At 46.8% G+C, this 23,295-nt stretch overlaps 1 protein-coding gene across 3 annotated transcripts in view; it reads left to right on the forward strand.

The window, feature by feature from the left end:
- Soxn (SRY-box transcription factor soxNeuro) overlaps positions 1 to 23,295 on the forward strand; it is a 404,681-nt gene that overhangs the window by 370,017 nt on the left and 11,369 nt on the right. The window contains exons 3-4 of one of the 3 annotated variants that reach the window (XR_013082870.1): positions 9,587 to 9,713; positions 19,407 to 19,562. The exons of 1 other annotated variant lie outside the window; for it this stretch is intronic. The gene's annotated coding sequence lies outside the window, so the exon portion shown is untranslated. Of the gene's footprint in view, positions 1 to 9,586; positions 9,714 to 19,406; positions 19,563 to 23,295 lie in introns of those variants that run through there. One more of the 3 variants, XR_013082871.1, reaches the window with a different exon arrangement.

The following is a 23,295-nucleotide window of genomic DNA, read 5'->3' on the forward strand; positions in this document are numbered from 1 at the left end:
AGAAAGAACTAAGTTGTAATTTCACTTCAGTTTCCGTTGCAGTTCTAATAATTCTAGATCATTTCAATTGCAATTTTAAAGTAGTAAAGCTTGGAATAATTCAATTCTCCTAAATCCTAATTGTCGGTGAAGCTAGCGGTCCACCATAATCCTCAGCGTATCAAGCGCCCAATTAAATGATTCAGAAATAAAACGGAAAAGATGTATCAGAAGCGTGATCGAGCGTTGCGGGTCCCGAAGGCGATCGAGTCGGAGGTCGCAAAAGGATCCGGAGATCCTCTCGATCGAAAGCGAAGCGGAGGAGAGTCCCTCGGCCGCAACCAGGGCGACGAAAGCGAACGGTACGTATTAATCTCGGGCCGTTACAATGCACCGAGGCCCGATCTCGCCTCATTCTTCTTCGGCTAGGCTCCTCATCGCTCTCCGAACCGAGCCGTGACCAATCCGGAATAAATATTGCCGATTATTAACAGCGGACGAACAGGCCAGAGAGATGGTACGTGTCTTCGTGAGATGGTTGAGACGTTAAGTGGGCCCATTAGCTACGTTCCTAGGTGGACCGTGCCCCGATGATGGCATTCCTTCGCGCTCCACGATCCCTTCATACTCCCCCTTTCCCGAATGGGTTTCTCTCACGCTGCCACGTGTACCTGCCTCGAGGAATCCTTGTCCACTTCTTCCCTTTAAAATTTATTGTTTCAACGAGTGCTCGACATCCGTCGAAACACAAATCGTCAGCTTCGGTAGAAAGAAAATCGCAAAGTACCGGGTACCAGGAGTCTCTAGGACAATTTTCACCCTTTGTCCTCGAAGCTATTTCGACTCCAGAATTCATTAGAACAAAAATTCTTCGTGCAAAACAAAAATGGTTCGCATCGATTAAGGCGGAGCACAAAGATAGTCTTGTGCGCGAGGAACGTGAACGACCAGAAAATTCCATTATTTAGGAGGTTATGTTCGTTCAAAGTTGCCGTTCAAAATCGGACCTAACAGAAAGTCATCCATCCTACCCACAGCGATCCGGTCCCCTAATTTCCGCGGTTGCAAAATATTTCCCGGGACAATCGTCGGGTCGATCAATCCCGAGAGTAGTCGAGGCAAGCAGCTCACCGTTCGACGATTAATTACCCGATCACTAATCACAGTCGAACAGGGTCGCGTCCCGCATAGACACAAACCCTATTCACCGTCGCGATCGATCATTCATAAACCCCGGTCCGTCAGGCCGGAGGGTGTCAAAGGGATAAAGTCGTCATCGTGGATCAACCGGCGAGGAATTCGCTGACTCGGGCCCCGGAGGTCACCGCCGAGGCTCGCCAAGGTGACATCTTCATCGCTCCTCCTTCTCTTCTCCACCTCTGCCAGAGTCCCAAAGAACCTTATCCTTTCCCTGGCGTGGCGTGGCGTGGCGCGGCGTGGCCGAGGAATGACTATGCCGACACGTCTGCGTGGCTCACGGTTCTCTCCGGCCCTTGGCCCTTTGTCGGCCGATCACGGGACACCTGAACACCAGGCTCTCTGCGGTTATCTGCCTCCACCGCGGGCCGTTCGAGGTCATCGGAAAGGGTATCCACGATCTTCGAGGGGAGATCATGCGGGGAAACCACGGGCCAGTTAACACCGCGGTGTCACTCTTTGCTGGACGTGTTTGGCCGATGCTTTAGGCCCAGTTAACACCGATGCCGGCGCTCCTGTGATCTCTACCCTACACCTCTTATCGATTTACTCCGAGATTCCAGCCACTTCTGGACCATCTCGAGTTTAGACGACGGATTACCTTTAGGGCCTCAGACTAGATCAGTTTCTCAGATGCTGTACCTACAGGTCAGACTTTGGACACTAGGTTCGCAGTATGATGATAGGATCCTGTTAGAGGTTCTGGGTCTGTTGAAGGACCTTGTTCGACCATCTCCTAGGTACTGTTCCTGGTTCTAGAATTCAGAGTTTGGACTATCACATCTTGGGCCTGTTGAGAGAAGGAACAGGCTAAAAATATAGGATTTTGTCTATCTCGCCGTGTTTATGAGTAGACTGCGGATGTTCTGCATTTATGACAAAAATCAGCGGATAAAATGCAAAATTTAAAGAATTTAGCAACGTAGTCTACGTTTATGTAGCCTGTGTGCCTTGGGATTGAAGCAAACAATTTTTCATTTTGTCACGAGTGGGTAGCGCTGGTTTTGAATCGAGTAAGGGCAACGTTGTTCAGGAGAACGAGTGTTCGGGTCAGGTTTAGGGTTCAGAAGCGAAAACCGAGGCCCGAGACTCTCCCGGATGAGGATCGCGCGGACCAAGGGGTTGCACGTGCGCGCGTCTGCTTATTTTCGGGGCTCCTCGGCAGATTAAATTTACACATAGTAGCGCCGTGAAACAATGCCGGGACCGTTTGCACGCTCCTGCAAATATTTGAGTGGCGGTGTTTGCCTTCTATTCGCGGTAGCCAAGGGCTCGAGCCTCCGTGTGTACACCGATCCCCCTGCGCGCACTCTTCCTGATCGATGTTTGCCCCGGCCACTTCGCTTTAATTGCTCGCGAATCGCGGCGTAATGACTGCCGAACGAGCTTGGGGCGAGACGCCTCGCGTGTGTCCATCCCCATCCTCTCGATTCGAATCGAATCCTCCCGCGGTCGACCCCTAAAAACGTATAAAATTGTCCCGGGGGTAATTCTGGGTCCAAGGATCTTCAAAGATTATCAACGAGCTTCAAGTTTCGGGGTGAAAGTCATCCGAGTATTGCTCGATCGAGCATGAGTAGACCTATCTTTCCCCATACAGTGTTTTCTCTGTATATGTCGCCGAGGCCTGGACGATAAACGTCGCGGAATTATCCACACTACCGCGGGGTACACCCGTGAGGGGCCACGAGTGTAAACATAAGTGTAAACATAACACGACTCGGTTATGTCTCCTGGACGATGCACGACGCTGGTGTTGTTGACATATGTATTAGAGGGACCGAAAAGTAATCAAAATTTTGGTTTGCTGGCGAAAAACATTTATGTATTAAAGAAATCTTAAATGCTAATCAACAAAATCATTTCCATCATTTTCTAACGCTTTTTGCCAGCGTAAAGGCAATTGTTCGATTCCCTTTTTAAAAAAGTCCTTCGATTTTTCATTGAAAAACTTTTTCGTTTTTACTTCTCCAACATTGGTAAATTTTTTAATGTATGCTCTAACGATCTGAAAAGGTGATAATCCGACGGCGCGAGATCTGGTGAATAGGGTGGATGATGTAAAAGTTTCAACCCAAGCTCCCTTATTTTTCCCTGTGTTATTGGCAAATTTTCCTGCGCAAATGGTACGCCGTTGATCGATGATTCTTGCCTGTACCATTTTCCTATGCGACGAAGATGATGAAAAATAAAATTTACAACCAAGCTTGAACGTAATAACAAAACTTCCGTGTTTGCGGGACCGTGTCTCGACACAAACTAACTGTGAATGAGCTCATCGAAGAAATTTTGATAACTTTTCGGTCCCCCTAATATATCGAGAAATCACTGTATATAAGTGTCACAAATTTCTTTAATTTCGTTGAATTTTCTGGGATTGCAATTTGGCAATCAGCGTGTTAATCTCGGAAGCCTGATCCCTAGAATATTCTATATTTGGTACGAACTGTGAAAAATATGGAAGGGTCACGGATGACTACCCTGGAGATGTCTCATCCGGGGTGAGTAACGTGGATGCGTAAATCCTGATGTCCCAGAGTCCCCGAAAACAGTTGACTCATTGTGGACAATGAGACAGCCCTTGGTCACCCACCGTTAAGACACCGAGAGCCCAGAACGATCAGTATCGAGGAATAAAACTATGATCAACTCCCTCTGCATCTTCTGGTGCGATTTTTCCGATACTGGTAGAAGATTTGCGAGGCCGAGAATTTATATTACGCGCCCGAGGACAAAAGGGGCGTGTGTCGAGGAACGAAAGGTAAAAAGGGAGGTGCACGTCGGAGGACGAGACTGGACAGTACAGCGAGCCAGTCGATGAAAAAGAGTAAAAAGTCGCGACGAGTGGGATTAGCAGAAAATAGAGGAGAAATGATGGATCGATCGCGATAAAAACGCGGCGACGAGTAACGTGGTCAGTTATTAATGTAGCCCGACGATGTCACGGCCGATCGAGAGATCGACGGAGGTCTGGCACAGGGGGTAGGAGGATAAAACCGGAGTAAAAACGTGGCTGGCAGAGCGGTTTGGAGATGAGGTCGCTCGCCGGAAGTTCCGTCGCACCGGAATTCATAAAAACTAGCGGCGCGGACCACCGTTCGCGGACGTTTCTCTCTTTCTCTCGCGTTTCTCTCTCCGGGCGTCGTTCGACCCTCTTTCTCTTTCTCTTTTTCTCTCTCTCTCTCTTTTTCTCTCTCTTCAGAGAGAGAGAGAGAGAGAGAGAGAGAGAAGGGGGTTGGGGTTGAAACGGTGAAAAGCGTCACCAAAAAGCAGGAGGAACACCGCGTAGGCGAGGAAACATTGGTCGTCGACGATCCTCCGCTTCCAGGACCAGGGTTTCATTTTAGAGCCCGGAAAGAGCTAATTTTTGCTCGGCTGCGACAGAGCTGGATCGGAATTTTTGCTTCCGACAAAATTTCATTCTCTCCGCGAAACGTACTGTGAAAGAGGACACCGTCGAAAGTATCCAGCCGACTCCTCGCCCCTCAAACTAATTTCGTTTCGCGGTCTTCCGCACAATACAGAAACTCTTCCATAATTGAGGCAAACAGCGTTTCTTGCCGGATCCTCGGGGATTTTCGGTGGTAGTAGTTACACGGACAGGGGAACAGACGGATTTTTACGGAGAATCTCTCGCGATGGAATCTCCGTTTAGTCGGCCAGGACTGCCCTCCATTTCGCCGGTTCGAGGGGAGATGTAAATTTCTGCGATCGATCGGCCGTCGTCTCGTCAGGGTCAGAGGCGCGAGCTCGACCGCCGGCCAGGCCAGTAAATAAAAGTCCAGAGTTAATTTTTTTCGAACAATGGACCGGGCTGTTGTGGTCGCCGGAGGAGGGTAGACACCCCACGCTTTTTTTTTTACATCGGGACGGTCCCACCCAACTGGACGCAATCCCGGGTCCCCGTGTAAATCGAAAGCTAATGGGATTCAGAGACCAATCTACTGCTCACGAAAAAAGTCGCCAGAAAACCCCGCTTTCCATAGATTACGGTACGGCTCCCCTGGAAATCAATGATCCCGTCGATCCTTCGCGGTTCCGCGCCCTCGCGCAACCGAGATTCATTCTCAAAAATGGTTTCGTGCAGGATCCTGAGACAATTCTTCGCCCATTCTTGCTGCGTGCTTGAAATCAACAAAATTATGCTACTTTAATTAGAATTTAATTTAAAAGACGAACAGAAAGCGATCAAACTTTTCACTGTAAGTGGAAAAAGTAACCACGATTTTCTGTTTAACATAAAGAAAATCAAATTAACATTGTACACGATGTTATTTAAAATTATACCATGTAGCATATTCGAAGAATCTCTAAGTTACCTGTGACGAAATGTTTTTGTACATTTCATAAGAGGACATACTGTTTAATGGAATGCGATATCCACGAACGTTGTTCTTGAAGCTGGTAGCAAACGTGCTAAGATATAGCTACGATGATAATCGAATAATTTGTATGACGAAAGAGTTGCGCTACGATAATAAAGTTGGAAAAGGGTTAGTTTGAAGTAGGGTCAGTGTATCGTGTTCTGTCTGCAAGAAAACTGGTGCGCAAAGAGCATCGAGAGCCGATCCAGGGAAATCTGTGCGCGCGAGAATCCCGGGGAGGAGTTCGAGCCGGCTCTAATTAACGCGTTCGCGTAATCAAAGACGGGGAAAAACGAATAAGATCCAGAGGCCAGGCCGAAAACGGTGTGGAGTGGCGGTACGGCGCGCGGAGGCCGACGTCATCAAGACGCGCAGCGTTGCCAAGGATCCCGTAATTAGGGGAAGCTGATTTTTCATTTGTCGGGTATCATTGAGGTTCTGCTCATTAGCCGTCGGCGTCAACGGCGTCGATGCGCGCCGCTCCGTACTCTTTCGCTGCTGCTCGCGCCAGCCAAGCATCCGTGGCAGAAGCCGAAGGATGCCTCTGGTTGGCTAGCCTTGCCCCGGTCTGGTTGGTCTCTGGGCTGGCTGATAAAGGCGCATCCTCCTCTCTTCCGCTCTCCTTTTCCCTCGTCCTCTCCTCTCTTCTCTGCTCAGACTACCGTCTCTTGCTTTTATCTACTCCCTCCCTCCCTCGCCCTCGTCCTCATCCTTCTTCGTCGCGTCTCTCCGATTCTTCCCTGGCACGAGTCGAATGTTTCTTCGATTTTCCTTCCTTCGATTTTCTTCTCCCTCGATTTTTCTTCCTTTGGTTTTCCTTCTCCTTCGATTTTTCTTCCCCGATTTGCTTCTCCTTCGATTTTTCTTCCTTTGGTTTTCCTTCTCCTTCGATTTTCCTTTCTTCAATTTTCCTCCCATTGATTTTTTTTTCTTTCGGTTTGCTTCCTTCGATTTTCTTCTCCCCCGATTTTCTTCCTCTGGTTTTCCTTCTCCTTCGATTTTTATTTCTTTGATTTTCTTCACCTTCGATTTTCTTCCCTTGGTTTTCTTTCTCCTTCGATTTTCCTTCCATTGATTTTCTCCCCGTCGGTTTTCTTCCTTCGATTTTCTTCTCCCTCAATTTTCTTGCTCTGGTCTTCCTTCTCCTTCGATTTTTCTTCCTTTGGTTTTCCTTCTCCTTCGATTTTTCCCCGATTTTCTTCTCCTTCGATTTTTCTTCCTTTGGTTTTCCTTCTCCTTCGATTTTCCTTTCTTCAATTTTCCTCCCATTGATTTTTTTTTCTTTCGGTTTTCTTCCTTCGATTTTCTTCTCCCTCAATTTTCTTGCTCTGGTTTTCCTTCTCCTTCGATTTTTCTTCCGTTGGTTTCCCTTCTCTTTCGTATTTTCTTTCTTTGATTTTTCTTCCTTTGGTTTTCCTTCTCCTTCGATTTTCCGTTCTTCAATTTTCCTCCCCTTGATTTTCTTCCCCCTCGGTTTAATTCCTTCGATTTTCTTCTCCCTCAATATTCTTCCTCTGGTTTTCCTTCTCCTTCGATCTTCCTTTGTTCAGTTTTCCTTCCATTGATTTTCTTCTCCTTTGATTTTCCTTCTCCTTCGATTTTTATTTCTTCGATTTTCTTCACCTTCGATTTTTCTTCCCTTGGTTTTCTTTCTCCTTCGATTTTCCTTCCATTGATTTTCTCCCCGTCGGTTTTCTTCCTTCGATTTTCTTCTCCCTCAATTTTCTTGCTCTGGTTTTCCTTCTCCTTCGATTTTTCTTCCTTTGGTTTTCCTTCTCCTTCGATTTTTCCCCGATTTTCTTCTCCTTCGATTTTTCTTCCTTCGATTTTCCTTTCTTCAATTTTCCTCCCATTGATTTTTTTTTCTTTCGGTTTGCTTCCTTCGATTTTCTTCTCCCCCGATTTTCTTCCTCTGGTTTTCCTTCTCCTTCGATTTTTATTTCTTTGATTTTCTTCACCTTCGATTTTTCTTCCCTTGGTTTTCTTTCTCCTTCGATTTTCCTTCCATTGATTTTCTCCCCGTCGGTTTTCTTCCTTCGATTTTCTTCTCCCTCAATTTTCTTGCTCTGGTTTTCCTTCTCCTTCGATTTTTCTTCCTTTGGTTTCCCTTCTCTTTCGTATTTTCTTTCTTTGATTTTTCTTCCTTTGGTTTTCCTTCTCCTTCGATTTTCCTTTCTTCAATTTTCCTCCCCTTGATTTTCTTCCCCCTCGGTTTAATTCCTTCGATTTTCTTCTCCCTCAATTTTCTTCCTCTGGTTTTCCTTCTCCTTCGATCTTCCTTTGTTCAGTTTTCCTTCCATTGATTTTCTTCTCCTTTGATTTTCCTTCTCCCTCGAATTTTCATTCTTCGATTTCTCTTCCCTCTGTCTCCGTTTTTCCCGTGCAAAGAAGCGAAAACACGCAATACGAATGGTTCAAGCCTGAGGTAAGTCGCCACGATGTCCAAATGAAAATTCTGCCGAAATCGAGTTCGAATTTGAGTCGATTTGATTTCAATGAATCGGGTTTCAGTTTTCGTGGCACTTTCACCGAGAAGAAAATTCGAGGGTCTCTCCGATTGAGGCCAAAGGGGGGGTTGCCGAGTTAATAAATTATCAGCGACGCGACGACGCGGCTGTCATTCCCGAATCAATCCCAAGCGGATAGTAGTTTCGGCGCGTGGGCGTGAAACGATCCGCGCGCGGGCGGTGTTAAGTAACGAAGCCGGCTCATTACTTCTTCTCGCGTGACGTCCGCAAGCCGGGACGAATAAATGAAAGGCGACGAGGAGAAAAGGAGTTTCTGCCGTGGCTCGCTCGCTCGCTCGTCTCGTTACGGCCATCCGTCATTTTCACGCCTCGACGAAGATCTATAACAAGAGGCTCGAACCGACTGGCCTGCGCTCGCCGCGAGAGGAATTCTCGAAATCTGCGTTCGAAAATCCTTCTTTAATCGATACCTCCGTTTCTAACCCCTTCACTACTACGGTGCAACATATCTTGCGACTATGGTAGTTGTGCCATTAGCGTCATTATTAGATCTTTATGCATTTATGACAAAAATTAATAGTCGAAACTTGAAACAGCGAGAAACATTGGAGGAATTTAAGATATCATTGTTGATTCGGTGAAATGATCAGGAGTTGAAATTCATTTTTATTTTAGTCCTGTTTGTTGGAATCGATACGCAAGATTTTTATTCCGCACGAAGTTCCTAGCGAGAGGGTTAATGAATTTCGTTTTCTCTCAAGAGAGACAGTGATGATCGTGAAGGTTGATACACGGTGTTCAGGTAAGATGAGGATTCCACTAGTCTTATCCTCGCTAAGAATCTTGACGTTTCCGCGCGTAGTTCAACCCTAGATAACTAACCTTTCGCAAAAATGACGATCGGAACGTTTCGGTCGATACTTGAGAAAATATCGGTTGCTCGATTCATCTGCTGCTTTGCACTAGGTTTACGGGGCTGCTAAAAGTACTTCATTTCCTCAAAACTGCACAAATATGCCAACCTTTTTTACCCAAAAATATTGTAGGAATTATTAATTTTAAGCCTTACTCGGTATAATACTTTTTCTCGCAGAATTTAGAGCTCTATTCGAATTCGAGAAAGAATATTTGGCATTCCCAAGCAAGGTAACGAAAAACCAGATTACAACACTGTACGTACCCCTGGAAACCGTGTAACGTTTGTTTGAAAATTTTTTTCGTTCAACACATAACTTACGAGTTATTCGAAGTTTTACCAAAGAGAAACAAATTTGAATAATTTCTCGTAGATACGTCTTGACGGTAATCGTAAATTCAAAATGTTAGAACCCGTCGTTTCGACGTGCCCCGTAAACCTAGTGTTACAAAGAGTGTTATCGTTCTCCTAAAAGCGTTGAAATATTTTGCGCGTTTGGTTGTCGTCATTTCCACGCATGGTAGCCTTAGCTATCTAGGGTGTAATCAGCCATCTGTTTTCTTGATACCACTAATCCGACACCAGATATCAGTCTCACGGTCACGCTGACTATCCGAAAGGATTCGACTGATCGCTCAGACGTGTCGTGGTGTGTGTTTCAGGGACTGGAACGCGACGGGCAACGTGCGCGTACAAGAGTCCTGGCCGACGTGAGCGTCCTTCGGCACGGCGAACTCGAACCTCTTCAGCACCGAAGGATCAGGCTCCTTGATTGTGTCGCGCCTGACGGTGAGTCCTTTCTCTTCTTCACGCCGCGCCGCACCACCGCCGACGATCAAACCCGTTCCCTCGATCCGGATCCATTTCGTAATCGAGCGAGACGGGATCGACGGGCTTGTCCTCGCGACAAGATCCCCCGATAATTAATTGCACATTGTTCCCGAGGATACAATGTAGAGATCGAAGATTTTTCACCGATCTAAATTGCACTGCACTTTATAAATTTTATCGGGAACTTCGTCTTGCCGCGACCACGATTCATTAAGCGTCTCTTGCTCTACGGTTTTATAATTAATAGTGTGCCGTAAAACCTGAACCATCCCAGCTTGATTTTACTCGGACTCAATAGAGAAGTCTGTCTAACAATTTCTTATGGGGAACATTTTCGCAATTGGTCTATTCTAACGTTAAAGTCTACTGTGATGAACAATTTGTTATTATTCTTGCTGTTACGAGTGTCTTTATTCGATGCTAAAATCAAAAGTTTCTTTTCCCTCTGACGATTTAATATTTCACGCGAAGCAAAACCAATCAATTTCGTTCAACCTGTTTCGTGTTTGAATAAACGGTTAAACAATGAAGATTATTGCTGAAACGTCAAAGCCTGAAAAAAAAATGAAAGCCTAAGCAATCGCAGAAAAGAGTTACCAAAACTAAGATCCCAACTTGAAGGATTGCAGTCCCGAGGCAGGGAGCTAATTCGATAACCCTAACCGCGATCAGAGTGGCAAGGAGCCACGAGTCCCTCCGCCGCCGATATTGTACCGATCGACGCGATGTTTATAGCTCGCGTCACCCGCAGACCCGTCATTAGCGAAAGTCAATTAGAAATCGGAGGTGGCCGACGGGTTTAGAGGAAACGTTGTAGCAGTTTGATTAGATTCGTGTCGCGTAATTGGATCGTCGGGACCGCTGACTTCCTCGACGCGAACCACCAACGAGATCGATCGGGTTTGTTCTAAACGTTCGATTCCTTTTTTTTTTTTCTTTCTCCCGACGGTGTCCGACGAATGGAGGGAGGCAAGTTAGAGCGATCGAGAAAGCAATTACACGCGAGTTAATTGATTCGTGGTAGGAATCCGGGGGCCCGAAACCGGCCCGGCACCGTGACACCATACGCGATCACGAAGGGACGATCGAAAGATCGGATCGGTACCCGGCTCTCTCACGGCGTGACCGATTTCTTCGGTCGGATTAAAATCCTCGACCGTTTTGCCCCAGTTTCGGATGACAGGCCGATCTTCTGTTCCGCTCGGATGAACTAGATGTTCGATAAACTCGATCGATCGGAGCAGATCTGCAACATCGTACTTTGTCGCTCCGATTTCGCCGAGCGGAAAAGAACGCTCGATGCTTCAGGTGATCTACGAAGAAGTAGTCTCCTCGTTCGACCTGGTAATCGTCCAGTTAACTTCATCCTTCGATCGCTCTCTTTCTTGTATTTTTATTAGAAAATCAGCTGCAGAGTCGTTCGGTACATTCTAAAATCATTGCAAATCTACTGGACCATAAGTCTGCCGTTTATGATACTACATTTTAGTATTCTCTTTGCTTTCCGAGTAATAATTCTTCTATCATTTTTCTATCACCATGTGTACGCCAGTTTATCTATTTTTAGCAACAAAATTTTGTATCGAATTCAGTTTAGTTGTCCAATGAAATGGTTAAAAGATTGACAGGTTGAACCGCGTGTCAGTACTGATTACTACACGATCGTTGCTGTATTAAAAATTGAAATATCAGAAGGCAGAGTGGTGACGCTAGCCTCCGATCAGGGAGGAGGTGTCATCCTGAATTTTTTCGAAAGGGAAAGCTCGGAGGGTGGGTCGAGAATGCGCCTCGTCATTCTTCGTATCCCCGTTGGATGCCGCAGGAACCTTGAAACGAGCCTGCCGAGCTTCGAGGATGGAAGACAGCGATGAAATTGCAGGCGATTGCTCCTCTCGTTTCATCCCTTCGTCGACGACAAACGATTCTCCGAAATATTATGAAACCCCTGATAGAAAAATTCTTATAGAAATATCCACACGAACTTCTCTATCTTCGCCAATCAGACACTGGGCCCAAAGGTTTAAAATAATCAAGTAGAAATCCTTGAGTCTTTGGGGGTTGAAATCTGAATCATGATATTTATAATAGAAATATTCTTGGCACGACATCAACAAGATTAGCAATCTTTTTCAATCAAAAACTGGACCCCCAAGTTTCTAGTTTCATATTAAACATTAATTCTAAAAATCCCTGAGTCTTCAGGGGTTGAAATCCATAGTATTCCCAACGGAAAAATTCTTGGCAAAGTATTCACAAGGTTGTCAATCTTTTTCAGTGAGAACCAAGATACCTAAGTTTCTAGTTTCATATTAAAAATCGCTACTAAAAATCCCCGAGTCCTCAGGGGTTGAAATTCATATTATTTCCAACGGAAACATTCTTGGCAAAGTATTCACAAGGCTGTCAGTCTTTTTCAATGAAAACCAGGATGCCTAAGTTTCTAGTTTCATATTAAAAATTGCTACTAAAAATCCCTGAGTCTTCAGGGGTTGAAATTCATATTATTTCCAACGGAAACATTCTTGGCAAAGTATTCACAAGGTTGTCAGTCTTTTTCAACGAAACCCAAGATACCTAAGTTTCTAGTTTCATATTAAAAATCGCTACTAAAAATCCCTGAGTCTTCAGGGGTTGAAATCCATATTATTTCCAACAGAAAAATTCTTGGCAAGGTATTCACAAGGCTGTCAATCTTTTTCAATGAAAACCAGGATGCCTAAGTTTCTAGTTTCATATTAAAAATCGCTATGAAAAATCCCTGAGTCTTCAGGGGTTGAAATTCATATTATTTCCAACGGAAACATTCTTGGCAAGGTATTCACAAGGTTGTCAATCTTTTTCAATGAAAACCAGGATGCCTAAGTTTCTAGTTTCATATTAAAAATTGCTACTAAAAATCTCTGAGTCTTCAGGGGTTTAACTTCATACTATTTCCAACAGAAAAATTCTTGGCAAGGTATTCACAAGGCTGTCAATCTGTTTCAATGAAAACCAAGATACCTAAGTTTCTAGTTTCATATTAAAAATCGCTACGAAAAATCCCTGAGTCTTCAGGGGTTGAAATTCATATTATTGCCAACGGAAACATTCTTGGCAAGGTATTCACAAGGTTGTCAATCTTTTTCAAAGAAAACCAGGACGCCTAAGTTCCCAGTTTCATATTAAAAATCGCTTAGCAATCCCCAGGTGCTAAGCGGTTGAAACTCAGTTGTTTCTGGAACATTTCCAAAGGGTTGAAGCCCCCGGTTTGAATTTCAAGGGGCACAAGCTTCCTGAAAAGGCAATCTTCGAGCGGAAAAAAAGGGGCCCGCGTCCCCGTCGATCTCCGTAATCGATTTACACGCGACGATCGAGTCCGGGCCGTTCGCGCAGCGTCGATTTTCCTCGGTCGCGGATTTCCGCTGATTCATGGAAACAACGAGTTCTCCAGACGAGCGAAAAGGGGGCGGTTGTTTCGCCGAGATTAACACGTCGGCGATGACGCGTCTATCCCCTGGAGGTGTCTCGCCTCCTCGTCCCGTAATCTCTCGAGTATACAGGACTAATGGGTTATTTCAGGTAATTAGCCGGAGGCCCCTGTTTCTTCGACGGTCCCCGCAAAAACCGGAACCAACAACCCCGGGCACACACACCAGCCGTTCGTTCTCCGTGCGATTCCGCGTACGACGTACGGCGCGGCACCCGTGCAAACCTCTATTTGCGTGCACCGGTGCGCGATTTCTTCACGTACGCCCCTTCGACGCGCCATCTACCGTTCGCGGTGCTCTTGCACACGCCTCTGCGTCGCCGTTAATTGGATCCCGAGACGGCCAGTAAACCAACCATAATTGTTCCGCGATGACAGCTTGTTCAGCTCTGCCCAATCTGCCGGGAAATCACCGGGAACATGATATCGCCAGCCAATTTCGCTCTCGCTTCTCCGGCTTTCTCGTTACGCGAACTCCCCCTATTCTCCTTCTTTTTCGAATTCGCTTAAGGTCGCATCAATTACTATCGATATTAACTTTTATACAATCCCTTCATGAAATACGGCCTACCGGCCCTTTTAGCAGACTCTTTAACGGCTTCATCAGCCCTTTCTTTCCCTGGGGCTCCAGTAAACTCCAGTATCCAAATACCATGCTACTTTTAGCGATACTGGAGGTTTTTTATCTACTTCGAGCCACATCAAATTCTGTGAAATTAATTCGTCGTCTCCCTTTAGGCAATTCAATATTTTCCGGGAGCGTCAAGCGCGTCGAGGCTCAAATTAGGATTCGAATAATGTTTCCATTCGATGTCTCTTGAAACTCGAATCTACCAAATTTCATGAGAACGTGTTCGAATTGTTTCGATTTCGCTCTTCCCTTCGTAGGATCTTCTTTGTTGAGAAATGTCAGGTCAATCGTCCCGAGTGAGACAATTAACCTCTCAAATCCACCGTTAAAAAGAAACTTACATCACACCTAGAATAACCTAATGTTAAATGTTTCTTTGTCATTTCTGATTCTCGATAGACTCACTTTATAGATTGTGCATTTGCTCCGTCAATTGTTTTAATAATATAACAGCACACGATTCTCTTAATGTCTTTAGAATCTTACATTCGACTAGCCTTATGAATTTTAATAATGCCGCATATCTCGAGGATGGTGTAGTGGCAACAATGTGATATCTCACCGAGGGCAACGAAGGGTTAATTAGTCTGTCGCGAATCGGAGCAGAATTTCGCAAGAGAATCGCATCGGTATCGCGACACAATGGCGGATCGTTTATCGGCGATCGCGATCCACGGTGTCGAACGGGGACTGTGTAATCGGCCGATTAAGCGCGACCGCGGGGCCCCGGGCCCGTGAATTTGGCAATTACCGGCCAGTGCTAATGACGAGCGACCCGACGCGAGCCGTAAAAAGGTGTCGGAGGTTCTCCGGCACCTTCGAGAAACTCGAAGGCTCTGCCGAGTCACGGCGTGTAACGAACTTGGAACTCGCCTTCTCCCTTTTATCGAACGCGCGATGCCAAATCCCGGCCCGACCGTTTCCCTGTCACAGGATGAGGCGTCATTAACGCCCGATACTCTCTACCCTAACGCCTCCCCTGGCCAGCCTGCACCTTGATTCTTTAATTCACGGCTGCACGTGTTTTTCCGTTTCTGGCGAAAAAGCGATCCCGGTCCGTTTCTTGCCGCTGTCCACGCGCGATCGAGATCGAGATCCACATCACCGGCTCTAATAAGCCTTTCTACCGGTGAAAACGAACCTGCGATCTTCTGACACCTCTAACTGGATCCGGAGAACAGTTTCGGCATCGTCTCTTCATTTCTCAATTTAATTTGGAACGTCCGATCGTGTTTTTTCTGGCGAGCGGAGGGACTGGTTTCGACTCGCGGTGGGGGTGTCTGTGGGAACTCTCAGTAACTTTTGAACTGTCCATAGGCCTACACGATTGGCCACCTTTCTGTTCCCAACAGGATTTGTTAATTGCCATTTGAAATAAGAATCCTGGATAAAGATTACAGGCATTTTCAAAAATGAAGTCTTTGCTTCATTTAGAGGATGGTTCTTTAAAGCTTTGTGTGCCTCAGTCGTGGTTCTTTAGAAAATATCGAGAATCCTATTAACTTCTATTGAATGTAAAAAAAGTCTGCACACTATGCATAATTAATTTTCCTGGCAGAATGTAATCTGTAGACTGTTGATTGTGAACGTTGATTGAATTTTCATATAGATACATAAAGGACTAACTCAATTCTCGACACTATCTTTAACCCCTTTTACTTTGGACCACTGATTTTCGATTTCCGAAATTGTAGAACATTCGTTATTGTAAATATCGCAGTGGCTGTATGCTCCAGACAAAAATCGAAGATGGTTATGGGCGTCTAGACCGGCCAAGAAGGTCTCCTCGGAGGAAAATAGCGAGCCCTCTGGCGGCGTGAGCTTAATATTTGCTTCATTTGCCGTTGAATCGGGTTTAATTCGTCCGGCCAGTTTTTTCTTGATCCCGTGGAAAATTGGAAACGGTTGAGAGGAAAGAAGGACGCGCGGGGCAGCGAGGATTTATCGACGAGCGATTAGAGACGAGTGGCGAAAACGGTGGTAGCGGAATCCACGAGGAGGATGAGGCTTGGGAAGGGCGTAGAAAGAGAGAGAGAAAGAGAGAGAGAGAGCCGAAGGTGGCTGGTTCGTTAATTACTGATTTTCCTCGGTCCGCGTCACTTTTTAATTGACGCCAGAAATTGAACCGGAGAGCCAGCGCGCTCGATGGCCGTGCGCCCGTTCCCGCCGAGTCATCCTTCGCGTCCCACCTCCTCTTCTTGTCCGAATCATCCTCATCGGAGTATCTTATCCTTCGGCTGAATTCCACCTAACTCCTCGAAAAATCCACTTGAAACCGATCTCGAAATTCAAACCGGGAAAAGACTGCGCGGAAATCATCTAGTTTGTATCACCGAAAGGCAACCCTAACCCCTCGCAATTTCTCTCACAACGTCTACGTGTAGAGTTGAATTTTTCTTAGTCTCACAGGCCCGTGGTTAATACAGAAACTTTCAAATTTCGGGGGACTGACGATTGGTTATTGTTGTACTGCGGATTTCACGCGTGTGCGACCAAAACCAACCACTTCAGAGTTTTGATCCAGAGTATTAACCCTTAGCACTCGAATGGTGACTGTAAGGCACCACTAAAAATTGCTGTATCATTATTCAAAATATTTCTTACATTATCAAATTTGTTTGTATTTAATAAATTACTAAACATTTCGGTATTGCACGAGCAAATTGCACCATTTTCGTATGTATAACATGAAAAAATATGTATAGAAGGGCAATATTCTGGGTCAGAAGAAATGTTTCGTTTTGGAGTTAAAATAGCTTCGAGTGCAAAGGTCAATCGTCAAAGGTCAATCAAACAAAAGGTGAAAGGTCAAAGTTAAAATCGTCATTGAACGTCTCGGTTCCCGTCGAGTTGATTAAACGAACAGCAGCCGTTTCGAAAACAGTAGACAGATTATCGTGTTCACGAGAAGCACCCGCGAGAGTATGTTCTAAAAAATTGGTAAACGAACCGGCGAATGCTCTCCAATATCGTGAATTCCGTTATACAAGAACTGTCCGTTGTCCGAAAGTTCAACTGAAAACTTGTCTACGAGCCGATTATTCCGCGAACAACTTGACAGACTACGGTAATCCTCGAGCGTAACGAGGCGGATGAAAAACGGTAACCAGTGTGCACTCTATAAATTCCCGTTTCCGCTCGAGGACCAAGGAAAGATCGACGTAACGAAACCCGTCCAAGGTTGTCCGCGGGATTGCGTGGAAACGGACCGGAGCACGTTTTCCACTCTCCGGACAGGTGTTTCAGCCGCGTGTCCGGGGCTGTCAGTTCCCTGGTTAGCGGAGACACTGCCGATGACACGGATCTTTGTCTCTGCGTTGCTCCCGTCCGCCTTTTCCACCCCCCGCTTCTCTGCAAACCCCCACCCACCCCCACCGTTCTCCGAGGCCTTCCGAGGAGGAGCGTAAAAACCGTAGGAAAAGGGGTGTGGGTGTTCTCTCTACCTGTTCTCTGTTCACCGGTTCGTGTCTCTGCCGATGGGAAACGGTTCGTTGGCTCCATCCTCGTCGTGTCTCCGTCAGCTATCTGGATTCTCTGTTCGTGGGCCACGGGCCTGTCACCGGCAGCCGGCTTCTCACCCTCGTAAAAATAATTAGAGGGGCTGGCCAAGAGTGAGTGTGCGAAAGAGAGAGGGAGAGAGAGAGGGAGAGAGAGAGAGAGATGCCAGGGTTAGCCCGGGCCTCTCCTCTCGATATTCTGGGTCTCGATCGCTCGCTATTGTGCCAATCGGATCGGCTGATAAGCTCCGGAGGGGTTTAATAAAAATTCATTTGTCACGGGCCTTCGGAGACGCGACCGTCTCCTGCTCGGCCGCCTTCAGAGCCGATTGATTCCGTTACCCTCGTTTTAGGACGCCTTCCTACAGCCATTCAACCCCTTCCTTCGAGTCTCAAAGGGTGGCTTTATGGCGTCGATGCCGTGGACCTGGAAAAAAATTTATATTGAATTATTGGTGCACGGCGGATCCGGGAAATGAGCTCGAGATGTCCCTTTCTGGCGTTATTAGTTGGCCGAAGTCGTAGAACTTTATTGTGATACCACATATTGTTTTTAGAAGATGGATGGCATTTTTTAATTATTTCATCATACCTGTACCTCCTTTAAATAATTTTCGTGTGGAAGCTTGTGGAGAATATTTCTACAAAATTGCCAGGTGTAATGAGTTTCGATGAGTCGCTCTGTCGAGGATCTGCAAAATTTCGAAAGGGGTAGTTTATAGCATAAACTCGTCATTCCTTAAAGGTTTCTAGTATATTTGTGGAACATATTCCTCAAATTTACTAGTCTACATCATAAATATTGAAGGAACAAGGGAAGAATGCAAACGTTGCAAACGTTGGACGATTTCGAGAGTGTTAATATATTTTTTAATAGAAAGTTTGGGTTACGAAAAATGATCGACTCGGTGAGAAAATTCAGAGAAGTATGGCGGCGAACGAACGGGGGAAAGATCCCTGTCGAGGGAATTCGAAACGAGCCCTGAAATGGCGGCGAGCCCCCGGGAACGGGATAGGGGTAATTACTCGCAATTATTAATTACGCGATACACGTGCTGCGCGTGCAGAAAACGGGATGTAGGCAGAGGAACGAGGGGTCCCGCGGGACAGACGAGTTAATAATGCTTCTGAGATCGTTCTACCCTGACGCCTCGGGACAATCGATGATCGTCGATCCGCGGAATCGCGAAGACTCTCTCTCTCTCTCTTTCACTCTTTCTCTCCCTCTCTCTCTCTCCGCTTTTTTCTTTCTGCTGCTCGTCTCCCGGAGGACACGACATTGCGAGGAATAAATTAATATTGCCACTTCGACGGTGCCGCTGAAGGCTGATCACCGATCGAGCGATTGCCTCTCGTTTGTCCGCGGCACAAAAGTCGTGGCCCCCCTTTTCCCCTCGCCGCGTCTCCTCCCTTCACATTGGCTTTCGCGACTGCTTTATTATTCGTATCACATTCAACAGCGAATATCTTGTTTGCCTGTGGGGCTGTTTAAAACATTCGGGACACCGGAAACTCCCTCCATGAGCGGTTAATAAATTAACGCACCAACCCCCGCGCAGAGGTCTGCAAGTATTTCAACAATTTTCGTTGTTCAACCCGGTTAGAAAATAATTTCTCCTGTGCGATGGCCGTTGATACTGGCATGGACCGTCCTCCATTTTTCTCGTTACAACGTTCGGAACAACAGGAGATTATTGCAAAAGCAGTTGATAAATTAATAGACAATTTCCACCCCCGTACGAAGATTTACTGTTTTTGCTTTTTTAATTGAAATCAATTAGAATTTCTTGTGCCCGATGGTCGCTGATTGAAACTGTTTTCCAATGTTATCTAACGTTGCTTCGTTCTCACCTGCATGCAGAACCGTTCGAATCACCCGGAACAGCAAGACTTCCCTGCAGTAGTGATTAATAAATTGACGGATCTCGGGTTTGCAAGTGGTGGAAAATTTGTACAAACTTTTTACCAGTGCCGGGAACCAACTAGAACGTAATTTCCTTTAGGTGATGATCGCAGAGATCGATACTGACGGTGGCTGTTCTCTGGTTTTGTTTCAGAGCGGGAACACCGTGCACCGAAGCGACGCGCGAAGCTGCCCCAGCCCAGAACCAGTTATGAACATATGATTAAGCTCGTTTTAATAAGTTTTTATGTAGATCTTACGCGTAAGGATGTATAATAAAAGTAAGTGTTGAATAAACGAGATACGTTGAGACGGGAGGCCGGCAATTATTTCGTCGTCGTGATCGTTATCGCTTCTTCGAACGCACCCTTTCCCCGATTCTTTCGGTTCTTCGTCCTACTTGTTAAACATTCCAGATTTATCAGGGGGTCGAGGTCATACTGATATACTATGCAGAATATTATAATTCTACAAGGACACGACCCACCCCCTGTCAATTTTCAGTTCTTCGTCTTACTTCCTGAACGTTCCTTCCGTTTCTCAAGTATTCCAGCTAGCTTAGGGGGTAGAAGACAAACTGATATCAAAATAATTCCACTAGGACACGGCTCACCCCTCTCCCCTCTCAATTTTCAGTTGATCATTGCATTCTTCTGATTATTTCGCGAGCCGGTCGTTCTCTCGTCCCATTTTTCCGACGTTCACCATTTTCGAGGCGTTTCCCTGCGGAAGACAAACACGAGGAAAGCAGACACAAATATAGACAGAGCCATAGGCGTAGACACAGTCGACGGGGAATACGAGGAGCAGAGAAGGAGCCGGTCTTCGCCATCGAGTCGTAACCCTGGCGACGAGACACCCTGGCCATCCTCGGCTCTCTCACTCTCTCTCTCTCTCTCTCCCTCTCTCTCTCTTTCTCTCTCTCTCTCACTCTCTCGGAGTTCCACTCTCCTACGGGGATGAGCAAACTCTCCCCGCGGTGTAACCCACCCTCGGCGGATAGCAAGTTGCAAGGACGAGGGTTGCCGGAGAGGTCTCGCCTGATTGGCGGCCGTGGACTATCGACCAACCCGCGACCGGCCCTTTGTTTTAGCCACCACCCTTCGTTATATCGAAGGTACCTAACCTGAAGCCGAGGAAGATGAGCACGCTCTCGAGAGAGAGATTTCTTTCCTGGTCTCTGCGCTTAGAGAAAATCGAGCCGGCGAGCCCGGAAGGGGGCGGGTGAGGACGGCCGCCCCCGATCCGATATAGAATTTCTTTTAATTTATCCGCGCGATGATCGTTAGGCTGCCCCCGTTAGGGCCACCTAAAAAGTCCACGCCGAGCAGCGTCCCATCGAGAAATAAATATTTATCACCGCTGCAAAAAGCGATTGGAAAATTTACACGTCCGGAACTCGATGGAAACAACAGAGATACCGAGGAAGATACAACCGACAGGCTTCTCAAAAGAATTCAGACAGAGAACAAACAATTAATAAAACATTGGGAATACTAATGAAAAACGTTAGTAGCATCGACTCGAAGAACAGGGTTAGCGAAACTTCCTTCGCTACCAGAAGAGTTCCGAAAAATTTCAGAAAGCGGATGCCCTAGGAAAACGAACGATAGTACGTAGAAACATTGTCGAAATGGACGAACAAAAATTGTAACAGGCCGTTCAGGAGCGTAAGTAGCGCCAGCCCCGCAGGTCTAGGGGCGGCAAAGGTAGTAGCGGTGGACCCGATTTAAAGTACAAAGAAGCAGTAAACGGGTTTAGAGCGAGGGCAGTTGAATGGAGCCGACCACGTATCAATGTTTACCACCCCTCGACGGCGACAATAAATGAAACCGAAGGTGGTGGAATACTCGGGACGGGCTGGAGAGAGAATGAGAAAGAGAGAGAGAGAGAGAGAGAGAGAGAGAGAGAGAGAGAGAGGGCGACATTAAGAAATGATTAAAGAATCATTAGGAGCGCGTAGTTAGAGCAACGATATCCTCATTCTTCCCTGCATCCCTCTCCAATTACGGAGGCGTCGATGCGCTCTCTCACCCCCTGCTTGCTGACCAGCATTCCCCGGAGTCCCCATTTTTTTAATTAATAGAGCGTGCTACAACGAGCCGGGGATGCCTACCGGGTATACCGTTCCACGGTTCTACACATGCACGAAGAGAGGAAGAGAGAAAGAGAGAAAGAGAGAGAGAGAGGTTTCCAGCTCTGTTTGTCTTGGTGTTACCAGCACAGAGGCGTTCCGTCGGTGCACGCAACGGATAGAGGGCTGCGGATCGAGCCGAAGAAGGAGAAGAGGAACCGAAGAGGAAGAGGAACGAGCTGCTGGCAGGAAGAATGGGGGTGGGCGAAGGGTTTTAATGAGGATGAGCGAGATAAACCCACCTCCGGCTCCGTTTCGCTCGATCCCACCCTACCTCGTCCTCGTCCTCGTCTCCTCTCTCCTTTTCCCGGCAGTTTCTCTTCTTTCCCGATGCACCCGCGCCGCGCCGCGCCGGTTTCGCCCTCCTCATTCTTCTCTCCGAGCTCACAGCACCGTCTCTTCTACTCCGCCTCGCCCCTCTTCGTCCCTCCAGGTTTTCTCCCTCCGACAACCATCCCCCCCGCGAACCCCCTCGGAATCCCCAACGTTCCTCCTCCGGTTTCCCTTGTCTTTCTCCCGAAGGGTTTCTTCTTCGCTCTTCCTCCCGACCTGCTTGCTCTCCTACCCTCTTGCTCCTTCTTACTCGACATTCCTCGAGCAACCCCATTCGACCACCCACCCCAACCCCCACAGCCACCCTGTCCCATGACTTCCTCTCGTCCAGGAGTCGCGCCCGCGCGATGCCAAAATACAAAGGAGAAAGTAATTTCTTTTCCCGGAGATTTTTAGCCCGGGGTGGGGGGTGGTGGTGGGCCGGCGATGTTTTATTTCGACCCCCGACGGCTCCGCCGAATTTCTGCGGCGACGGCCCGCCCTCCGGGCTGGTTACAACACCCCCGGCGCACCGAGTTTCAGGAAATGTTTCTGTTTTGGAAAAACTGGATTTTTATGCCGAGGCTCTAGAATTTTTAGCTCGCGAACCACCCCCGTGGAATCGTAGACATTTTCATGATAAGGATCTTCAGTTTGTGAGCGGAGAGAGGGGTTCAACCTTGAAACTTTGGAACCACCCCTGTGGCCTCGTAGCAATTTTTAATGGTCGAGTTTTAAAAATTTTCGTTGGGAGGGTTGAGACCTCGGGAACCACGGAATCGAATCGGAAACGAAGAGACCCGGTCCATTGTCTCCGAGCGATGCGGCGGATTGATGATGCAGCACGCGCAACGTCCTCCGCACGGTATAATTAGCGATCGACGATTTAATAAGCAGCAGACGATATATAGGCCTCGGGGATTAATTAATTCCGCCACGGTCTGCCCGGTTTCGCCACCGCGGCTAGACCGAGCGCTCTGCGCCACGGACTCCCGTACAAGCGCGTATTTAAGCCGAGATATATCACGTATCTCTCCCGTTCGCGTGATATTAATATTTCCATTGATACTTATATTCCCGGGCATTGTTCGCCACCGGGACAAAAGGGAGTACCGCGTTATTTGCCCGGCGTCGTCGCCGATATTTTTGTCAAACCTACGTTCCGGCTGTCGGCACGGGATAGCGGGAACGTCCGCGGAATATCCTGACGTCGGTGTCAGCGATCTTGCCAGAGAATTTCATTGAATGCATCGGAACGTGACGCAATCCTGAATTCAGAGGTTGAAATTCTATCAGGTGGAATTCTGTCGCTCGAAAAAAATCAGAGATCGGTGAAACACGCTGGAGAACACTTCTACTTGCCATTTGGGATCTCCAAAGTATTAATAAACCCTGTAAATAAATCATCGACGGTGGTACTTAAATTTAGGGGGTTGAATTCTGTCCGGTGGAAGATTGCGGCACTCAAGAATTGATTAATCGTTCCAACTTGAGAGTGACAATTTTTCTTCATCCTTTGGGACCTCGAAGGACTCAACTAACCCTCTAAATAAATTATTGACTCCCTATATTGGTTGTCACTAAAATGTAAAGTCTT

Source organism: Halictus rubicundus, chromosome 1 (assembly GCF_050948215.1).
Source record: "Halictus rubicundus isolate RS-2024b chromosome 1, iyHalRubi1_principal, whole genome shotgun sequence".
Lineage (NCBI taxonomy): Eukaryota > Metazoa > Arthropoda > Insecta > Hymenoptera > Halictidae > Halictus > Halictus rubicundus.